This window comes from Mastigoproctus giganteus, chromosome 2 (genome assembly GCF_048544385.1).
Source record: "Mastigoproctus giganteus isolate SK-2022 chromosome 2, ASM4854438v1, whole genome shotgun sequence".
In the NCBI taxonomy this organism is placed as follows: domain Eukaryota; kingdom Metazoa; phylum Arthropoda; class Arachnida; order Uropygi; family Thelyphonidae; genus Mastigoproctus; species Mastigoproctus giganteus.
In genome coordinates this window covers 65,980,241-66,003,204 of record NC_143576.1, presented here as the reverse complement: position 1 = coordinate 66,003,204, position 22,964 = coordinate 65,980,241, and the positions used below count along the sequence as shown (strand labels likewise).

General features: G+C 36.7%; 1 protein-coding gene across 2 annotated transcripts in view; it reads right to left on the bottom strand.

The window, feature by feature from the left end:
* Nucleotides 1-22,964, bottom strand: part of IntS3 (integrator complex subunit 3) — a 1,056,838-nt gene that overhangs the window by 145,408 nt on the left and 888,466 nt on the right. The window lies entirely within an intron of this gene.

Here is a 22,964-nt window from a genome sequence, read left to right as displayed (position 1 = left end):
CATGTGAGGCAGAGGATTGTTAAATCTAATGAAAAATGAACTTGGTCATAAACCAGCTGTAGATAATGTAACTTGAAAATAAATAACCTTTATTACCATAACCATGATATGAATATCCTGTGCAATTAAAATTATAAGCTGTAAGTTAAAATTATTTTTATATCACAATGTCCATTGCTTCAAGAAGAAATATGATTCCCTCTATCCTCAATAGGATAAATTCCCATTGGTCATTTGATTTTCTTTTATTTGCAAAACACTGACTCCATGGCATATTTAGATCAGATGAGGTTCTAAGGCACTCTGGGATTACACGGTCTCTCTCTCTCTCTCTCTCTCTCTCTCTCTCTCTGCACACAGAGAGAGAGAGAGAGCATAGTTAATTTGAAATACTTGTTACTTCAAATTAATTACTTTGCCCCCTGAACACTTTATATAATAGAAAAAAAAATTAGCTTTAATTTGACATTTAGCACTTAAATTTCTGGATAATTCAAAGTCAGTCAGACTGCTATCCATGTTAGGAATTTATTGTACCACATACACTCATGAGCCAAAACACTGACCATTCCTGTCTCTATGAGAATATGTATTGCACAGCATCCAGGAGTAACGTCACTGACTGAAGCAGCATAAATAGTGATGGCATGGGTAGTTTCTGTCAGTTTGTCAGTTGGTTGGTTCTTGGGTTTTATTGGTGTATTAGCAACTAAGGCTATAATGCGCCAAAACCAGGTGGGTTTGTCAGTACAAAACCTGTACAATGGGGAAAGAGAAGGACCTCAGAGAGTTTGAATGGGAATGATTTGTGCATTAGGAAGATGGGTGCCAGTATCTCAGCAACTGCAGGCATTTTTGGCTGTTTGAGGGCCACACAATCACCCAATGTCCCAGGACAGGATGCCCACCACTGTTTGTTTGTTTGATTTATTGGTGCAAGGGCTACTAAGGCCATAATGCACCTATTACAATATTATTTGTTATAGGCTTGAAAAACAGGTGGATTTAGATTAGGTGGTATTTGTTTATTGTTTGCAGGAAGGTAAAGAGATCGTTTATATTTGGTTGGTCTCCGAGAATTTTCTGTAAAATAAGTTGATTAGAGGAACATAGATGTGAAGCGAAAGCTATTTGTTGTTCTCTCAAGTATAATGGGCAATCAAGGATAAGATGTTTTACTGTGAGTTGTGTTTGGCAGTTGCTGCATAGTGGAGGATACTGTGTAAGTAGGTAACTGTGAGTTGTGGGTATGTCCAATCTGCAATCTAGAAAGTACAACTGCTTCCTTCCCATTCCTTCTGAGGCTTAATGGCCACTGCCTGTGTTCAATTTTAATCTGGAACAATTTATAGGTTTTTTTCTCCTGCCAAATGGACAGCCATTTTTTCTTCCTCCAGTATATTGTATGACGTAGTAGTAGTGGCATGTGATGCAAGAAAGCAAGTGCATGAGCTTATGCAGCACTAACTAAAAAAAAAAAAAAATTTAAATTTATTTAACCTATCAACTTCCACAATGACAGATGGAAGTTTGTTCCAGCAATTAACCACCTGCTGGCTAAAGGCAAATTTCTTCACATCTATTCTACATCTGTCTTCCCTCAATTTGAATTTATGCCCCCTTAGGTTTGTATTCTGAACAAGTGGAAGAATCCCATCAGAATTCAGCTTGCTCAACCCATTCAAGGCCTTATACACCTCAATCAGATTACCGGTGCCTAGTCTCCAGCCGCTGCAATTTGCAGTACTTATCTTGGTAAGAGAATCCCTTCATTCCCCTTCACATCTTGTTGCCCTTCTCTGTACATGCTCGGGCAAATCTACATCCTTCCTAAAATGAAGCCTCTAGACCTGTACACAGTACTCAAGGCGTGGCCCGACCATTGCCTTATACAGAGGGACAAACACCTCGTTTTCCCTGCTAGCAAAATTCCTGTATATCATTAACATAACCCCATGACCTGCCCTGGCAGCCTGTCTGCATTGCTCAGAAAACTTCATACCTGACTGCACAATTACTCCCAGGTCTTTTTCATTTTCTACCACCTTAAGTGTAGTACCACACAGTTGATATGTTTCTCGGGGATTACTTCTACCCATACGCAGTACTTTGCATTTGTCAATGTTAAACTTCAGTTGCCATTCTCAGCCCATCTGCCCAAATTTTCTAGATCCTATTGCAGTAGCACACTGCCATTACTGTCATTAACAACCCTGCCAACCTTTGTATCATCTGCAAACTTTGACACTAAGCCTGATATACCTTCATCAATATCATTGATAAATATACAAAACAACAGTGAACCCAACAACGAACCCTGTGGGACTCCACTAATAACATTAATCCATGAAGAGCAGCACCCATCAATTACCACCCACTGTCTTCTCCCACTCAACCATCCTTTTATCCATTGTAGCAACTTACCCTTAATACCATTTTGCTCCAATTTGTACAGTAGTCTTCAATGCGCAACAGTGTCAAAAGCTTTCCTGTAATTCAAGTATATGATATCAAAATTATTTTTTGCATCCAGTTCCTTTGTAACCACATCATAATATCCAATCAAATTTGTCAGACAAGACGTTCCCTTAACAAACCCATGCTGTGTCTGAATTATTGCTGCAGTCTTGTCTAGAGATCCTGCAATGCACCTTTAATCAGTGACTCCATTATTTTACCTGGAACAGAAGTTAAACTAACTGGTCTGCAATTACTCGTGTCACCCTTCGATCCCCCTTTGTGAATTGGGGATACATTTGCCCATTTCCAGTCAGTGGGGACCTCCCCAGAGTCCAAGGATGCTTTCATAAATATGGCTAAGAGTTTGCTTACTTCCTTTGTCGCCTTCTTTAATATAACTGTATAGATCCCATCCACCCCAGGTGCCTTTCTTATGTTTAACTTCAACAATTTCTCCTCCACTTTGCTCTCAGTTATTACAAAAATCATTAAGCACCCTGCTACAATTTGATAACCTTCTGGCATTTTCAAACCTTAATAATTTCTCATGTGTGGATGTAGATGCAAAATACTCATTCAGTTTGTTTGCTATCTGAGCAGGATCATCAACAGTGGAGCCATCGATATCAAGTGAACCAATCAGATTCATCCCCTTCCTTTTAGAGTTTATGTAAGTAAAGAAATCCTTGCTGTTTTTCTTAGCATCCTTTGCCAAAGATTTCTTGTAATCTGCCTTCGCCTACCTAACCTTTGTGACTTGATTACAGACTAGCTTATATCTGCCATAGGCTTCTGTGTCACCTGATAATTTATATGCATTCCATGCATTTTTCTTCTTTGCCATGAGTCTCAGTTCATTTGCCAACCATTTAGGCCTAAACCTTGAACAATATTTCTTAATAGGTATGAAACTTTTAGTAGCTTCCACGATTAATTCCTTGAATGCTTCCCACTTAGAATTTGTTATTGGTAACATTCATCAGTTGATCCCACTGTACAGAATTTAAAAACTGTCTGATTACGTGTTTGTAATCAGTGTAAGGTATCTGGATGTCTGATGTTATGAGACTCGCATTATATCTGCTTTTTCAGCCTGTGATTCCGGAATGTCCAGGTATCCAACAGACTATTATTTTTTTCCTGTTTGTATGAAGCTGCGCTAAATTTATTTGAATTTGTTGTAAATAGGTGTGACTTGAAGGAAGTTTACACTGAAGAGCAGATACAGTGCTTAAGGAATCTGTGTAGATTATGGTTTCAGGTTATGAAGACTGCTTTACATATTTTAATGCCATGAGGATAGCATATTGCACTGCACCTGCACCTACTTTAGTGTCTGTCTTGGAGCCACCAGTGTAGATTTGAGTGTAACAAGAGAACTGAAAGAAGTAAACTGCATGGAATTTGCTTAATATTGCAATTTTGAAGGGTATGCTTTCCCCATTGTTGGAAATGTTTATCAATATGGTGGTGTAGCCATGCTTTCATCTGAAGTTATGTTATCCATATTTAGATCCCAAGATGTGTTTAAATTCTGTAACCTAATGCCACATGGTTTATTTTGCAAAGGTTTATTTTTATACAAATTATCCCATTTTGGTGTGAAAAGATATTGCCATATAGAATGATGTGGGAAATGTCTGATCTTAGCTGCACAGTTTGAGAGCAGAGCATGCCGATGAAGGAATAGAGGTGGTTCGTGTGCTGTTGTATAGAGACTCTGAACTGGTGATGTACGAAAAGCTCCTAGGACAATTCGGAGAACATTGTGATGTACAGGGTCAAGCCATTTTAATATGTCAGGCTGAGGTATATACAGGAGACCCATAGTCTAGTCTCGATCTAATTAGTGAACGGTATAAGTGTAGCAGCATGTACCGATCTGCACACCATGGCATAGAGTAATTGTCCTAAGTAGATTCAGCTTCCTTACACAGGTTATGAGGATATGCACAATATGCTCTAAAAAACTTAATTTTTTATCCAGAATTACTCCAAGAAATCTAATACTCTGTTGATAAGTAACTGGATAAGAATCGAGTTGTAAGTCTGGATTGGGTTGTAAATTCCGTTTACGGCAAAAGTGTATTGCTGTTGTTTTTGCTTTGAGAATTGATAACCATTATTTTTTGCCCACTGAACAAGCCGGTTAATTGTGCCTTGAAGATGTCTTTCAATTACACAATATTTTGAGAGCGACATAGGAGTGCCAGATTGTCAGCGTATAGCTATGTTTTCACTGTGTCAGGAATGCATGTGGTAATAGAATTAATCCTGATGGAGAAGAGTGTGGCACTAAGCACAGAACCTTAAGGGAACCCTTCTTCTTACTCAAATGTTTGTGAGAGAGCAGAGTGAATATGCACTTGAAAGAACCTATTGCTCAAAAAGTTCTGGATAAATTTCGGAAGATGACCTCAAAGATTGGATTCAAAGAAATCGTGAAGAATCCCATATTGCCAGGTTGAGTTAAGAGCTTTTTCAATGTCAAGACATATCATCACTATGTGTTCATTCCTGAGAAATGCATTTCAAATGTTTCCTTCAGCTTTCACAATGAGGTCAAGTGTTGATCTACTTTTCGAAAGCCATACTGATTTTGACTTAGGATATTTCCCATCTCTAGGAACCATGTCAAACTGGCATTAATCATTTTTTCTAATGTCTTTCCTAAACAGCTTGTTAAAGCAAAAGGTCGGTAAGTTGTGGGATCAGAATGGTCCTATCCTGGTTTTGGAAAAGCTAGTACAATGGAATGACACCAGCTAATAGGGTAGTAATCCTCAAGAAAGATTCTATTATATAGTTTTCGAACAGCAGACTGGGACTCTTCACTCAAATGACTTAACATGGCATAATAGATTCCATCAGGGCCAACAGCACAGTTTTTTTGGATTGTAAAAGTGCAGTGTTTAATTCTGTCATGGTAAGGGGTACATTATATGGAAGCTGGCGTGTAGTATTGAAATCTAGATTATATTTTTCTGCCTGTACTTTGTGACTGAAAGGTTGGATCATTTGCAATTGCAGGTGAGATTGTTTCAAACTTTTCATCTAATGAATTAGCAATTTCGAGAGGATTACAGATTTCTTTCACATTTAGAAGTAGAATTGGAGTGGTTATAGGTGGGTATTTTCCATTAATTTTTCTCATTTTATTCCAAACTGTTTTGATGTCTGTTTGATGTTTATAGTGGAGGCATATCAGGACCATGTCTCTTTTTTGCTTATACGTTGTACATGATGAGCTTTAGCACTTGCTCTTTTAAACTGTATCAGGTTAGTTGTGGTTGGGTTTTTACAAAACAGATTCCCATATTTATTCTTCTCTTTTTTGGCATCTTCACAGGCTTCATTCCACCATATTTTTGGGTGCGAGAGAGCTTTGATATATGATTTGGGTATGGCAGTTTCTGCAGCTGCCGTTATTTTCTGAGTGATGTAAACTACTGTAGAGTCAATGGTGAGAGACTCAATGGTTTGAATAACTAAATGTGCGAGTTTTTGATATTTCATGAAGTTAGCCTTCTCAAACTTCCAGACTGTTTTTATTTCAGTTTGAGGTGGAGAGTCAGTCGAAAGTGTGCATAATACTGGAAAGTGGTCACTGTTACATAAGTTGTCAGTAACTCTCCAATCAATAAGTGGAAACAAGTTTGGCGAGCATTTTGAAAGGTCAATTACAGAAGTCAACCTTGAGGAGAAATGTATATATGACTGTCATCGTTAAACAATGGCAGTCATATATACGTTAAATTTTGCCTGTCAAGAGTTTTTTCAATCAAATGACCTCTCTTATCAAGATGTAAAGAACCCCATAAAGGGAGATGCTCATTCCAGTCACCCAAGATACAAAAAGGTGGTGGCAATTCAGTAACTAAATCATCAAAATCAGCAAAGTGCAGGAATGATTGGGCGAAAGGTATAAGGAAACAACTGTTATTGTTATTCCGACCCTAATTTGGGCAGCAGTTGCTTCTAAAGTTGTTTATAGAGGGATAGGTCTGAAAGGAGTTCTGGAGTTGGCTAGCAATGCTACCTCTTCCATGAGCTATATTAGAGTAGTTCCTATCTTTTCTAAGCATTATATGATGTTTTATGCTTATAGATATTGGAGGGGGTCAGATCTGTTTCCTGGAGGCAAAGAATAGCAGGCTTATATTCTGTAATAAGATCATAAACATTATCTAAGTTAGTTCGGAGTCCACAACAATTCCACTGTATGATTCTATGCATTAGTGAAAGTAGTGTAGCCAGGAATTTTTGTCAGCAAGTATATTCACAAAAAGGGGCCAATTGTCTAATGCTAAAAAGCATCGCAATACCAGATTTTGGCATCGGGGGTACAATGTATCTGCTAACCCTACCCAGGCTATGCCACTGATTATTGAGTATTATCAGGTGTCTCTGTTTGCTTACGGGATGCAGCTTGTTTATGCTGTCTATTCTTGTTTTTTCTTTTTTTGGGAATATTGCTCTATTGATGTCCATGTCTTCCTCTGTATGTATTTCCAGAAGTGTGTCATCTTCATGTGATTTTGTATCAATGTCCATGGTATCAGTTTGAGATTTTTGACTCTCCTGCTGACCGGGCTAGCCAGGTGGGTAAAGTGCCTGCCTGGCAACCCAAAGGTCGTGGGTTCAATCCCGCCTCAGGCTTGGATCAGAGTAAAATGCAAAGACTTTGGGAGGCGCATTATGGCCACAGAAGCCGATGCATCAACAACTAACAAAAAAAAAAAAAAAAAAGATGCTCTTCCTTCAGAACTTGTTTGCTTTATTGGGTGCTGTACAGAGGCTTTATCTGGTAGTATCGTCAATGGTGTGTTTACTGAAAGACTTTTTTGCTATATGCATAGAGTTTTTTTTCAGTGAGGAAAGGACTGATCTTGCCCAGTCAGATATTGACCTGCTTGGAGGAACTGAGCAATTGGCCTGTATTATTATAGAGTGCTGTTGCTTTTGCACAACTGAAGCATAGAAGATGATTTATGGACACTAAAAACTGTTTCTTTGTCTCATGGTATGGCACTTTGTTGAACACAAATTCAGAAATACTCTGTATTTCTGAATTTCCTTTTCTCTCTGCCATTGGGTGCACTCCTTTGAGTATGCCAAATGTGCCAAATGATTTCCTTGGTAATTTGGACAGCACTGCTTTCAGAAGTGCAGTCTGTGTGAATGTGCTCCTGATCCACAGGAGGTGCAAGTGACAACACCCCTGTAGACTGTTTGGGAGTGCCCAAATTTCTGGCACTTCAAGCTAATTTTACATCTCAAATATCCAGCTTTTGTGGTTAATGGCAGAGTTGGTGTATTGAATGTGAGAATGACTGTTCAAGTGGGAGTAAGTACTCCACTTGATTAATATCCTTTTTGCATGAATTACATTTTGATCATTGAATTCTTGAATGATCTCTTCCTCTGACATATTAAGATCCCACTCTGCTATTACTCCTTTGGCATGCAGGGTAACCTTTACAGGAATTCCACCAAACTTTGATATTCTAAGCAGTCTTTCTGAGTATATGTTCACTCATCTCAACTAGGTCTCCGGATTGGATTCTTCGGACCATTTTTGGAAGGCCAGCCACATTTTCAAAACATTTCTGAATTAAAAATGGGGATAGCTTACTTAGTGGGTTGTCTGTCAAGGAGTGCAGGATTAGAAAAAGAGGAGCAGGGTTCTCAGTTCCTTCTTTTTTTCTGCCTCTTTGCATTAGATGTATTTATATCATCCCTCTTCAATGGACCTGGATCAAGAGATCCATAATTGTTTCATCTGTTACTATCCATCATCTCTCCTTTTAGCCCTGGGAGAGTGAGTTTCTTCTCCCAGGTTACTGGCCCCACACGTGCAGGCAGGATTGGCACCACCAGCGACCAAGCGGTTGTAAAAGTTAGTAGTTTGTTAGTAATTCATATATATGCTAAATAAAGAAAGGTTGTTTTCCCTTCTGTGTTCTTACTTTAATACTTCAAGCACAGAACCTCTTGAAGTAAATAAACGAGAAAAAGACACTGGAAAAACAAAACTTTTTCTTTGGAAGGATCACTCATTAAATTACTGAGAAAAATCACTTGTCACTATTGCTGGAGGCCTGTTCACCACTGGCTGACAGTCAAAGTGAACACGGCATGTGACGGCTCATGACCACTCAATTAATAGCAGACTACATACAGGGCACACAGAAAAACATTTCTGAGCACACCATAATAGGCAACCTGTTCATGTGCCCATGCTGACCAACTATCATCAAACACCTTTGCCTACAGATTGCATGCGACACCATTCCTGGACATTGGATGACTGACTGGAAAAGAGTTCAATCAGCACATGTCAAATGTGTCTTTCTCTATTGTATCACCAATAATTAATCTTAAGGTTCTCCCCAAAGTTTTATGCATAATCAAAGTGCATAAAAAAGCACAATTAAAATAACAACAAAAGTAAGTATTGTTTTACTAATATATTTCTAATACAGATCATGTTTGCACAATTACACTCAGTTAAGAAACATGTTCATATACTTACTCCAAAAAAATAATAATAATAAACAAATAAAACGATTGGTTAATTCAAAATGATTTTGATGATCCTTTGGTATTTAATTATCCAAGCTGTTCTGCGCACGCACACACACACACACACACACACACACACACACACACACACACACACACACACACACACACACACAATAAATTTTCCTACTTTGTGAATCCCTTTTGCATGGGCATCACCCATGAAAGGGATTCACAAATCCCTTTTTTGCTGGTGATGAAACTTACAATTTCATCACCAGCAACCTTGCACACAGGTTTGAACTTAGAAAGTTTGTACCACGGGCTTCAATTTCAACCTTGCTTTAAGTTTTATGAATATGCAGCCAGAATACACGTAAAACTTCTGAATACACGTAAAACAAATTAATATGACGTTATAAACAAGTTAGGTCACAGAACGAAAGAAAAAGGCACTAAATTTAACACAATCTGAAGTCAAATTAAAATTCTGCAATGTAATTTCAGTATCACCAACATTGACAAAGCAGAAAATAACTATAATTTTCAAGGTGAAGTAATTAATTACCAGCCTGTAAGCTTGACTTTGAATTCTGTTCAGGAAAAAAAAATAATGGAGTCACTGATTAAAGAAACAATTCAGGACCAACCAGACAGGAATGCAGTTATACAGCAATCAGAGCATGGCTATGTTTGGGGGGGGGGGTATCTGTCTGACCAATCATATTTGGATACTATGATGTAACAAAGGAAATGGATGCAAAAAATAATTCTCACATCACATACTTTAATTTCAGAAAAGCTATGGGTACTATTCCACATGAAAGACTGAAGTATGAATTTGAGCAGTGTGGAAATAATGGCAAGCTACTGCAGTGGATATAAAGGAGTAGTTGAGTGGGAATAAAAATAAAAAAAGAGAGGTTATCAATCGCCAATGCTCTTCTTAGACTAATGTTATTGGTCTAAACCCTGGAGAACTAATGTTCCTTGTAGTTCAGTGCAAAGCCCGTTGTTGTTTTCAATATTCATTAATCTTGCTGAAGAAGGCATAACAGGCTTTATATATAATTTTCCAGATGATACGAAACTTGGTAGGGTGGTTGACGACAGTAATCAGAGTATGCTATTGCAGCAAGTTGTAGGAAAATAGGCAGATGGGCTGTGATGTGGAAAATGAAGTTTAACATTGACAAATTCAAGGTACTGCATAAGAGTGCAGTAATCCTAGAATAATATATCAATTATGTGGTATCAACACCAAGGGATGGTGGAGAAAGAAAAAAAACTGGGGATAACTGTACAGTTAGCCATAAAGTTCTCTGAGCAGTGCCCAATGGGTTGACAGGACAGCTCATGAGGTACTGTCAATGATACAGAAATTTTGCCATCAGAAGTAAGGTAATTATCCCATTATATAAGGCAACAGTTAGGCATATCTTGAGAACTGCAAACAGGTCTAGCAGCCCCATTTCTGTTGCAAAGGGAATAGGGAACAGCAACAGAATTAGTGAGAAGGAACAAAAGAGTACTCATATCAAAAAGGGCTCCAGTTCTATTACAGCATCTGGAAATCAGGCATCTGCAAGGAGATCTGATTGAGGCATTTAAAGCTCTCAATGGATTGAGTAAGCTAAATATCAATGGCATCCTTACTCTTGCTCAGACAGCATACAAAAGGGGAGTATAAATTTAAATTGAGAAAGAATGGTTGTAGATGTGCATAAATTTGCTTTAAGCCAGCAAGTAGTTGATTGCTGGAACAAACTCCATCTGGTGGTGTGGAAATGGGTAGTTTTAAATAAATTTAAGAATGAATTAGACAAATTATTGGAGAAATTAGACAAGTGAAATGGGTGACATGGTTTTTTTTTTTTTTTTTTGCTGATGTTGTATAAGCTTGTTTCCTTGAATTATTTGCTAACACTAACAATCAATATGCAGGAATCTAACACTAACAATCAATATGCAGGAATAAAGGAAAAGGGCATTAAATTTAACACACTCAAAAATTTTTAACACATTTTAAAGACCCAAAATGTAATTTCTATTACCAACATTGAAAGCAGCAAACTTTGCCACCTTTTCAAAATTCCTGTTTTATTACACTTGTCGAAGATATTAACCACATTGATATATACACGAAAGTTTCAAAGTTCATAAATAGTATTTTAAAAAAACAATAGCCATATAAAAAAAAATAAGACAAAAAATTGATAATTCAAATTTTTCTTTCCAATATATGATTGCAAAATTCCATAAATAATAACTAGATTTTGTTTCATTATGAGCAGTAAAAAAAAAGTGGCAGCTACAACTTAGCAAAACAATTTATCATTATTCTTATCATGTTTTAAATAAACTAAAAAATTTGTGGATAAATAATATTGTCTTGTTACCTCAATTCCAGATGCAAAGCTTAAACAAGTCCTGGCAGAAATATATACAGAATGCAGAAATGTCAAAGTGACCAATAAAATCATGTGGAATTTCTTCTGTGAGTTATGAATTTTTAATAATTATACAGAAACCAGAGGAGGGTTATATAACGATTTATGACGGCAGAGGCAATTCCTGTGCCTAAGAATTGCTTCTGCAATCTAAACCTTTTCCAATATCATTGTGAATTAGTTTAGAACTCAAAATGATGTTGATTTAACCGAATTTTGTTTTGGCAATGACCTAGCCATGTTAACATACAATACGAACACCTTAATTTCCTGGGCATAAAAATCGCACAAAAAAGATGATAAATTCAGAGATGATAATTACAAGATAAAAGAAACACTCATTTTTTCATAATGCATTTGATATAAGAAATCTTTGACAAATGATGCAAAGAAAAGCAGCAAAGACTTCTTTAGTTATGTAAACATTAGAAGGAAGGAGATGAACCACATTAGTCTGCTTAATATCAATGCTTAATAAGTATTTTGCATCTACATTCACACGAGGAATACTTTAGGGAAGATGCCAGAAGTTTGTAAAACTATAACAGAGAGCTAAATGATTTTGTAATAACTGAGAGGAAAGTGGAAGAGAAACTGTTGAAGTAAAACATAAAAAATGCATTTGGGCTGGATGGAATCTATCCAATTATATTAAGGAAGGCAGCTAAGGAAATAATCAAACCATTAGCTATAATTATGAGAGCATCTCTGAAATCAGAGGAAGTCCCCACAGACTGGAGATGTGCAAATGTATCCCCAATCCACAAAGGGGGATCAAAGGGTGATGCATGCAATTGCAGACCTGTTAGCTTAACTTCTGTTGCAGGGAAAATAATGGAGTCACTGGTTAAAAGAGTAATGCAGGACCATCTAGACAGGAGTGCAGTTATACCTCAGACACAACATGGGTTTGTTAAGAGGAAATACTGTCTAACCAGTCTGATGATGCAGCCACAAAGGAATTGGATACAAAAAATAAATTTGATATCATATACTGTACTTGGATTTCAGGAAAGCCTTTAGTATTGTTTCAAATAAAAGACTGCTGTACAAATCAGACAAGTGTGGCATTAAGGGAAAGTTACTGCTGTGGATAAAGGGATGGTTGAGAGTTGTAGAAGACAGAGAATGGTTATCAATGGAAATTGCTCGTTGTGGACTAATGTTATTAGTGGAGTCCCAAAGGGTTCCGTGCTGGGCTCATTGTTCTTGTCTATATTTATTAATAATATTGATGGAGGCATATAAGGCATAATGTAGGAGGTTCCAGATGATACAAAGGTTGGCAAGATGGTTAATGACAGTAATGACTGTATGCTACTGCAACAAGACCTAGAAAAATTAGGTGGATGAGCTGAGAATTTAAGTTTAAAAATTTAAATTTAGCATTGACAAAAAAAGTTGGTAATTTACTCTGGGGTTACTGCATATGGGTAGCAGTAACCCTCAGAGTAATGTACCAACTGTGGTACTACACTCAGGGTAGTGGAAAATCAAAAAGACCCGGGGATAACTGTGCAGTCATATATGAAGTTCTCTGAGCAGTGCAGAGAAGTTGCCAGGACAGCTCATGGAGTTTTCTCAATGATATACAGAAATTTTTCTAGCAAGTACAGTCGATTCCGGTTATTTGGGACACATCAGGACTAGAACATTTTGGCCCAATTAAACGTCGGCCCAAATTATCCGAAGTTTCACATAAAAAAGTTAAAAATACAATGGACCCCCACTTTACAATTGGTTCACTGTACAATCAAATCATTTATGATGGAGTCACCACAGTAAAGTACCATTCACTATACAATGGGTAGTAAGCGCCGGTCATTGTGATCACGATTTGTGAATTGAATTTTAATTCTATTAAACAGTGATTCTAATTAACGAAAATAGGAGGAATATTATCCATAGGCTATAAAAGTCAAGATATATTAAGCACAATTAAAAAATGATATGTGAAAATCGAAAGAATATATGCGATAATCGGAATAATTAATACTTACTGTAATATGTACATACTAACTATAGTTGACATTTCTGTTCACTGACATTTGTAGGTGGGGGTTAAAATTTAAAACAATAAAAAGTTAAGCAATCAATAACAAAGAAAATGGCACACACAAATTGCAAGTAACACGATACGCGCAAGTAAGAACGGAGTAACAAGTTACGAAGTTTTAAAAATAGGAATGAAGAGAAGACTCTGAAAATTAATTTTTTTATATGATTGAAGATTCCATGGAAGTGTAAACACATTTCACCACAATAACTCACAGAATTCCAGCTATCAGTATTATTGTAAATTCAATAAGATCGAGTTTACTATCCGTTTATTGCACTAACAGAAAAGCCCAATAAACAGGTGACTGGTAATTGTTTTTATTGTCTTACGGTTGTGACCTCCAGAAATCCATCCGAACCACGTGGTATGATCGGAGACAATTGTAGGGTAATCTCCAGTGCTGTGGTTTCCTGCCCCAATTAAATGGCATGTTGTCCCAATTAAGTAAAGTAAAACCCTGGCTATTTTCTTGATTGGGTTCTGTTTTTTAAGATTTGCCCCAAATAAACAGCTACCTCGATTAACCGGTGTCCCAAATAACCGGAATCCACTGTATAAGGAGGTGATTATTCTATTGTATAAGGCAACAATAAGGGCACATCTTGAGTACTGCATACAGGTCTGGAGGCCTCATTTTAGGAAAGATACAAAGCTGACGGAACAGGTGCAGAAAAGGGCAATGAGATATATGAGTGGAACAAAGGGGTCCTCTCACCGAGAAAGGCTTCATTTCTGCAAATTGCAGTGTCTGGAGACTAATCCCATGCCATGTGATCTGAGTGAGTTGTATGACACCTTCAATAGTTTGAGCATGAGCATGATCAATGCCAATAGGATTCTTTCTCTCGCTCAGCCTAGGTATATGATGGGACATAAATTCAATTTGAGGAAGGATGGTTGCAGAATAGATATCTAGCAGTTTGCCATTAGCCAGTGGTTGGTTGATTGTTGGAACAAACTTCTATCTGTTGTTGTGGAAGTGGATAGGTTACATAAATACAAGGAAAAACCAGACAAACTATTGGAGGGAATGGATAGGTGAAATGGGTAGGAAGTGTTTTTTCTTTTTTTCTTTCTTTCCTGCATTATTTGACACTATAACATGCCTGGATTTACAGTAATTGCACAATACTAATGAATGCATTAAAAGAACTTTATCAAAAATTAGTAAACAACCAAATTCCTCAAAATTTTATTTATTTATTTTTCTTTAATTTATTTGTTAAATGTTTAAATTATATTTGTTTACACAAATGTTTACATAAATATAATTTAAACATTTATTCTCAGTACTGTAATGTTAAATAACTAAGTACTCCTGCTATCAGTATATCCAAAATCTGCAATTACATAATATAACTGGTTTGGCACTGATTCAACTGTGTTGACCTTTTCAGGTTGTAGTGTGAACTGAAAACATCCTCCACAGAAAGCAATATTTTCAATTTTTAATTCCTCTCACCAAGCATTTCTTTTAATTTCATTATCATTCTTCACACTGTTTAGCATTCATTATTAATTAATTTATTTCTTTTTTCTGGATTTGTGTCAGTGTGTAATTGTAAGTCTATCTATGTTATATATATCTAATTTAATCATGGGCCTTTTATAAAAATTTAATTAACTAGACCTATAACCTATTATACTGTTGTAGTCAGCACTAACATGCTTGGTCTTATTTCTGATGTATTTGTGACCCATCTGGAAGCTATAATTGGTTTTCACTACCTTAGTTACTGCTATTCAATTCAATTCAGTTACACAAAAAATTAAAACAGAAATAAGATATTAATTAGCATTCAATAAATTACCATTCTAACCATGCATTTAATTTTCTAGCCATTAAAATACTTTCATAAACCAAGCCCATGCTTGGTTTGTGTAAGCAAAGTATTTTGATGGCTAGAAAATGGCCTTTTGAAAAGATAGTATGTGCCATGGTTCATGATTATTTTATTTTACTTTTATTTCACCTTAATTTAGTTTTTATTTTATATTGTTTTCTTTTATATCAGTTGGCACAATCCGTAAAAATACATATATATTATAACCCTTTGAGAATTGGAATGGTGTAAGTCAAATTTACTTTCTTTTGAGTATTCTAGTATTTTTAGTACCCGATCAGGAAAATTAAGAAACATGATGAAATATTTTAATAACTATCATTGTTATAGAAACTAAGTCAAAATATCATGGAAGATTCCTAAAATTAAAACGTTGACAAAACAGGTTTTCTGAATGGCACAAATGACTTGCACCGTTCTCATATTTAAAGTCATTTATTAAACTTAAATATGTTAGTGGGGTAAATCACGAATGAATTTTCTTCATTCATTTATGAATGAAGAAAATATAACACTTTATATTTTCTTCATGAAATAAGAATACAAGAAAAGAAATCAGAAAATATTGAAACTTTTATAATGAAAAAAATCATGGAAAAATATTTCTGAATTAAAAAAAAAAAAAGGAAAACACAACATAACTAATTCCGTCTAATTAATTTTAAATTTCTTTTGCTTTTTCGTAAGTCTATAAGTTCCTCATTGTTTGTTCCTCAGTTGGTTTAGCACAAAGGAGGGATAAATGGCAATTATATTCTTTTTCTTCGATTTCGTGACTGGTTATATTATACATAAAATTATACATAATAATATTATACATAATTATACATTATGTATAATTTTATGTATAAAATTATACATAAAAAGTTTCTGTCCATGGATTTCTCTTTGGATTGTCTGCTGGACATCAACTGATTATGACTGCTTCAAGATAAACACTGTTGCAGACTTTCCCCTCCATAGAAGCATTGAGTCAAAGTTTTGTTTATAACAATGGCACGGCACTGCTGTTTAGCTATAATTGGCTATAATTTCTTGTTTGTGATAAATGACAACAATTTTAACTAGCTTTCAAATTCAAAAGCTAATAAAATTTGGCTTTTAGATTCAAAATCTAAAAATTCCAAAAAATCTGAAAGGGTCTTCTTGTACAGAATTAGAAAAGACTTTTTTTTTTTTTTTTTTTTTTTTTTTTTTTTCATAACAAAACTTGGATTTGTAACCAGTTTACTGGAATATTTTTCAGATTATTTTATTTTTTTCTCTAGTGATACTCTTTTCTAAGTGTCAAAAAAAAAAAAAAAAAACCTTTTCAGACCACATTTTCTATTTTTAATACTTTTTTGTTCATAGATAATAATAATAAAACTACACTTGAAGTAATAGAAAAAGTTACCAACCTCAAGGTTATCAAAAAATATTCCCTTAGTAGTAATTTAAACATGATGTAAGCTGGTTTCCTAAGCTTTAAAATTGCCTCAGGAAAATAATAATTACAGTAACATGTAAATGTAATTTCCTTACACTATAAGAACTACAGTTTTCATGATGTAATGACAACTTTATACTGACTTACCATTCTTTCCAAACAGTTTTTTCTAATTTTTGTTCAGTATCATAATGATGTATTGCTCCCTATGATCAATCGTGGAACTAATGACTTAATTCTTTTTCAAAATAAAAGGAAGTAAGGATAAAGAACCTGCATTTGGGTGTAAGTATTAAAAAAAAAAAATGTCTTACACTACTCTGATTCCCACTGGCTCTCTCTCTCTCTTTCTCTCTCTTTCTCTCTCTCACACACATCTGCCAACTTTTTAACTTTTCAAGACTGGATAAATGTAAGCAGGAGATTTTTTTGGGGAAAAAAAAAAAAAAACATCAAGAGATTTTCAGAAACAGCAGATTTTTTGAAATCCAGATTTTGGCCTCGAAACTAAAATTCACTGCTGACAGCATATGCATTTTATTTAAAACAACAACAACAACAAACATTACTCAGTATAGTATGCTTTCAAAAATTATACATAAAAAGTTTCTGTCCATGGATTTCTCTTTGGATTGTCTGCTGGACATCAACTGATTATGACTGCTTCAAGATAAACACTGTTGCAGACTTTCCCCTCCATAGAAGCATTGAGTCAAAGTTTTGTTTATAACAATGGCACGGCACTGCTGTTTAGACTTAGAAGTCATTTTCCTTTTGGCAACTCACTAAAAAGAGAAGAGCTGAAGCGCTCTTTTGTTTATTTCACCTGGCTGAATATCTTCCAACTTGTTCTCTGAGTAGCACTAATGAATGACAAACTGGTTCTTTAAATAGGATTACATTTAAGCTGAATGATATTTAACTTAATGCCTCCAAAAACTCAGTTGACAAGTTTCTATCTGTGAATTTTTATTTGGAGCTAGCAGGCTTTTGACTGCCACAACAAAACACACTTTAATCTTCGAAACTCACAACAGAAAGCCAGCCAGTCCAGTCCAGTCTGAATGAGAGAAACTAAGTCTACAATTTAGCAATTTCATTATATAGTCATAGTTTTTCTTGTAGGTGTATTAAAGATTTGAAGCTGTAACACTTTGTTGGATCATATCAGCACATAAATCACCTCAACAGCACAATGTTGGTAGAACTGAACTAATATATATACATATATTTCTTTTTATCTTTTTTTTTTATCAAACTGTTTTGACTTTCATGATACACTGTCCCTATAATCACCTCTCAATGGTCTTTAATAATAGCAACCAACAAGGAAGGTGGCCTTCACTAATTTACTTGATGTAGATCTAATTAGGGATCTATATAAGTGGAGCAGGGTATAACAATCTGCACCCCAAGATGTACTGGAGATGACCCAGAGTATATTCATTTTCTTTGTGAAAGTGGTTTTTAGATATTTGATGTGCTCCTGGAAGTTGAGCTTCTTATCAAAAATTAGCCCTAGGAGGTGAATACTGTTCATGATTGGTAGAGGATGATTGGCCAAGTGCAACTCAGATTCAGGAAGCATTCTGTGCTTGGTGCAGAAATGTAGGGCTGTAGATTTGTCGCTTGACAGTTTGTATACATTTTGTGCCATCCACAATTCAATGTTATTAATGGATATTTGTAGATGCCCCTCAATACAGTTCATATTCTGGGAATGGCAGGATATGGTAAGATCATCTGCATAGAGATACGAGTCAACGGTGTTTGGAATGCTATTTGTGATATTGTTTATTCGTATTGTACATATTTGTTATTTCGTTTTTAGGAGCATTAGCAACTAAGGCCAAATTGCTCTGGGGATATACGGTGGGCATTCCTTGACCTTTCCACATCCTCTGTATTTGGTAGTCATGGGCTCAAACCCCAGTCTAATCAAGAAGTGTGCGCTACGCACTGCTGCTCCTGTCTACGGAGGTGCCTCGTATTGTAGAGTGGCACTGAGAACAGAGCCTTGTGGGACTCCGTCAATTTATGTTTGAGTTAGAACATGCCAGTACCTAACTTGAAAGGATCTGTGTTGAAGGAAGCTTTGAATAAAATATGGTAAATGGCCTCTCATATGAATAGAATGGAGATATCTTAGGATGCCATAGCGCAATGTGGTATCAAAAGTTTTCTCTTTATTAAGGCATATCATGACGAGGTGTTGATTTCCGACGAATACATTCCTTATTTGATTCTGCTTTTGTCACAAGGTCTAGGGAAGATCTATTCTTTCAAAAGCCAAACTGATTATTACTGATTATATTTTGGGATTCAAGGTACCAGGTGAGTTGATGGTGAACCATTTTCTCCAAAGTCTTACTCAAGCAGCTGGTTATAGAAATTGGTCTATAGATGTGAGCAATCGAATAATCTTTTCCAGGAAGTGGAGAATATATGTTCTGAGAATATCCAATTGTAAATGTTTAGCAATGATGATAGTGATTTCTGATTGAGATACTGAAATATAATATTGTAAATTCTGTCAGGGCCAGGAGTGCTATTTCTTGAGGTATATACAGGGTGTCTCTGTGTTGAATGCCGTCCAGAATAATCCTACTACCAGCACACATGCCATTGCCTCTGCCTTAGGAGTGTCTCGTTGCAGTGTACAGCATGTCTAGCACGACGATTCCTTATACCCCTTTCATCTCCAAAGGGTTCAGTTACTGCTCCCCCAAGATCATCCTGCACGTGTGGCTTTTGCGCAGTGGTTTCTCCAAGAAAGTGTTCAAGACTTGAATTTTCCGGCCTGTGTTTTGGTCACAGATGAGGCTAATTTCACTCAGGAAGGCTTATCCAATTGGCATAATGCTCATGTGTGGACTCACGACAACCCACACGGTGTGTGTCCCCATGCGGCACAACACCGTTTCGCAATAAATGTGTGGGCAGGTATGGTCGGTGACTGCTTAGTCGGCCCATACCTGTTACCACCCCCGCATGAACTCCGCTAAATATTGGAATCTTTCTTGAACAAGTTCTACCAGGGTTACTTGACAATGTTCCAGCAAATGTGAGACGCAACATTTGGTTTCAACATGATGGGGCGCCTGCCCATTATGGAAGGTGTGTTCGTTACCATTTGAACAGGCGTTTTGGGCGTTGATGGATTGGTCATGGCGGACCCGTTGCCTGGCCCCTACGCTCACTTGATTCATTGAGCCTTGATTTCTTTCTGTGGTGGGCCCTCAAATCTATCATGTATGAATTGCCTGTGGAGACGGAAATGGATCTCGTGGCGAGATTCGTCTGCACTGCTGCTACTGTCAAAGAAACTCCAGGTGTGTTCGACCGTGCCTGCCAATCCATGCTGCGTCAGTGTCACGCATGCATCGTGTCTCAAGGTGGAAACTTCGAGCATCTGTTGTAACATCATGAAATGCATCCATTTCGTACTCCATTGTTAATATTATGTCAAATAAATGTTTGCCACTTTGTCATTTCTGCTTCTTGTGCCTCTGCTACTACTTTCCTGTGATGTTTCCGGTTATGGGTTCCTATGCGATTCACATTCCTTTAGATTTTACCTACCTCCCCTAAATGTTTGTACCAATATTTTTGAGACACCCTGTATAGATTCTTTCAGTTCAGATATTGTGAGTGGTTGGTTATAGGGTAAAGGACATGTAACTTTGAAGTTCAGTTTCCTTTTCTCAGTTTTAGTTTTAATTTTTTGAAAAGACAGTTGATATTATTATTATTATTATTAGCCATATGGTGCAAGGAAGCCTGAGGCTTATGCTGAACCAGCCAAAAAAAGAAAAAAATTTTGAATTATCCCGAGCGCGAGCGAGAGAGAGAGAGAGAAGTAGAAGGGAATCACAAAGAAAAAGAAAAATGATGATATCCAGCTCAGGACCCTGGGTGTGCTAAGCCCATGCTCACTAGAGTTGAGGCAGCCAATTCAGAGAACACAGTTCAACACAGTATTGGCAATCTCTCCATCCCAATTAATAATAGGAGAAGGTAACATATGATATTTACCTTCTTTATTTTTTCTCAGATTATTCAAGTCGCAGTATCTTTGTTGACTGAGGAGGCAAATTTTATCCATGAGTCTTTTTTTGGCATTCATCTGGATGTAACGAGCTTTGGCTCTCAGTCTCTTGAAGTTAATAAGGTTGGTAGTGGTGGTGGGATGTTTTCAGAAGGTGTTCCATGCTGCCTTTTTTTCTCTTTTCGCTTTGCTACAATCACCATTCCACCAGTGATTGGTATGCCAATGTTTTTCTTATTTGAGACTGTGGGATGGCAGCTGTTGCAGCTGTTAGTATCTCCATTGTGATATGATTAGTGACACTGTCAATAGCAGAAGACTCAATGATTTCATCATCAAAATATACATGACTGGTAAATTTTGCCCAGTCTGCTTTGGAAAATTTCCATTCTGTTTTTATTTCTGCTTTTTTGGAATGGGAGGATTGAATAATACAGATTAGTGGAAAGTGGTTGATGTTTAGAGGATTGTCATGTACTGCCCACTCTATAGTTGGGAAGTGGATCGGAGAGCAGATTGAGAGATCTATTGCAGTGGTTGACCTAGTAGGAAAATGGATGTAAGTGGGTAAGCCAGTATTCAATAGTGTCAAATTCTCTCTGTCAAGTAACATGTCAATAAGCTCACCACGTCTGTCTGAGTGCAGAGAATCCCATAATGGATGATGTCCATTAAAATCTCCTAACAGACAAATAGGAGGCGGTAACTGAGAAATAAGATTTCCCAGTTGCTGAATTATACATGATTGGTTCGGCAGAAGATAAATTGAGACCAGTGTCAGAGTGATACCAATTACTATACGTTTGGCAACAGCTTCCAATTGTGATTACAATGGAATTTGTCTAGAGGGGACTCTTGAGTCCAGCTACTCCTCCATGGGGATTGTTAGTATCAGATCGATCTTGTCTGAAGATAGTATACTTTTGACAGTTGTTAGTTATATGGTTTTTAGGAGCATTAGCAACTAAGGCCATATTGCTCCGGGGATATGCGGTGGTCATTCCCTGACCGTTCCACATCCTCTGTATTTAGTGGTCACAGGCTTGAACCGCGGTCTAATCAAGAAGCGTGTGCTACGCACTGCTGCTCCTGCCCACCTGGCTATGGAGGTGCCGTACTTTTGACAGAAATGGACATTTGTAAGCATATGGCAGCAGGATTGTAGTGGTGAATTAATTTGTAGATATCAATATTGCTGTGAAGACCTCTGCAATTCCATTGTATGATTAGTTCCATTATTTGGTTTTGTGAGCAGAAGATGAGTCTGTCTGCTTTTTGTAAGTAATTTGTTTCTATCTGTTGAATTTTGATTTTTCTTTTCTTTTCGGGAAGAAGTAGGGTGTCCTGAGTCATTGCTTTCTTCCATATCATTATTTGCATGTATTTCATTCTTGGTTGGTTATATTATCTGTGTCCATGCTTGTGTCCTTGATAGGTGAGATTGCTTCATCTCAACAGGATCTGATTTTTGCAAATTCTCCACTGCTTGACAATGGGGAAGTCACTGGGATGGAACTGTCAGTGGTGTATTATTGCATTGGCCTTCTACCTTTGGTGGAGATGGATGCAGGACTGAGAGGACCGATTGAGCCCAGTCCGAGATCGATGTGTCTTGTGGGATGGGCACTTTTGTCTGACAATGCTACTGACTGGTGACTGTAAGTAGCAGAAGCATAGTACATTTTGGTATACTTAATTTTACTTGTTTTCTTGCCTCTTGGTAGGAAATGTCATTTTCAATTTTATATTTTTGAATTTTTTTCTCCCAACTTCCAGAGTTCACAAACTTTGGAGTATGCCGGATGGTTGCCCTTGCAATTAGGACACTGCGGAGTTGGTGCCTTGCATTCTGTTTGTGTATGAGTTTCACACACACAGTTTGCATATGTTGCATCTTCATGGTATGCTGTCTGGGAATGGTCAAATTTCTGGCATTTAAAACGTCTTAAGGGGTTCGGGATATATGGTCAAACGACAGTTTAAATATCCACCTTGATTAAAGCTGGTAGGTTTGGAGAACCGAAAGTTAAAATTATACTCCAGGTAGGGACTAAACTGTCATCTTTTTGCCTGAGCGAATTTTTGATCTTTGAGTTCCTGAACTATATATTTCATCTTCAGGAATGTCCAATAAATCTCATTCAGTGAT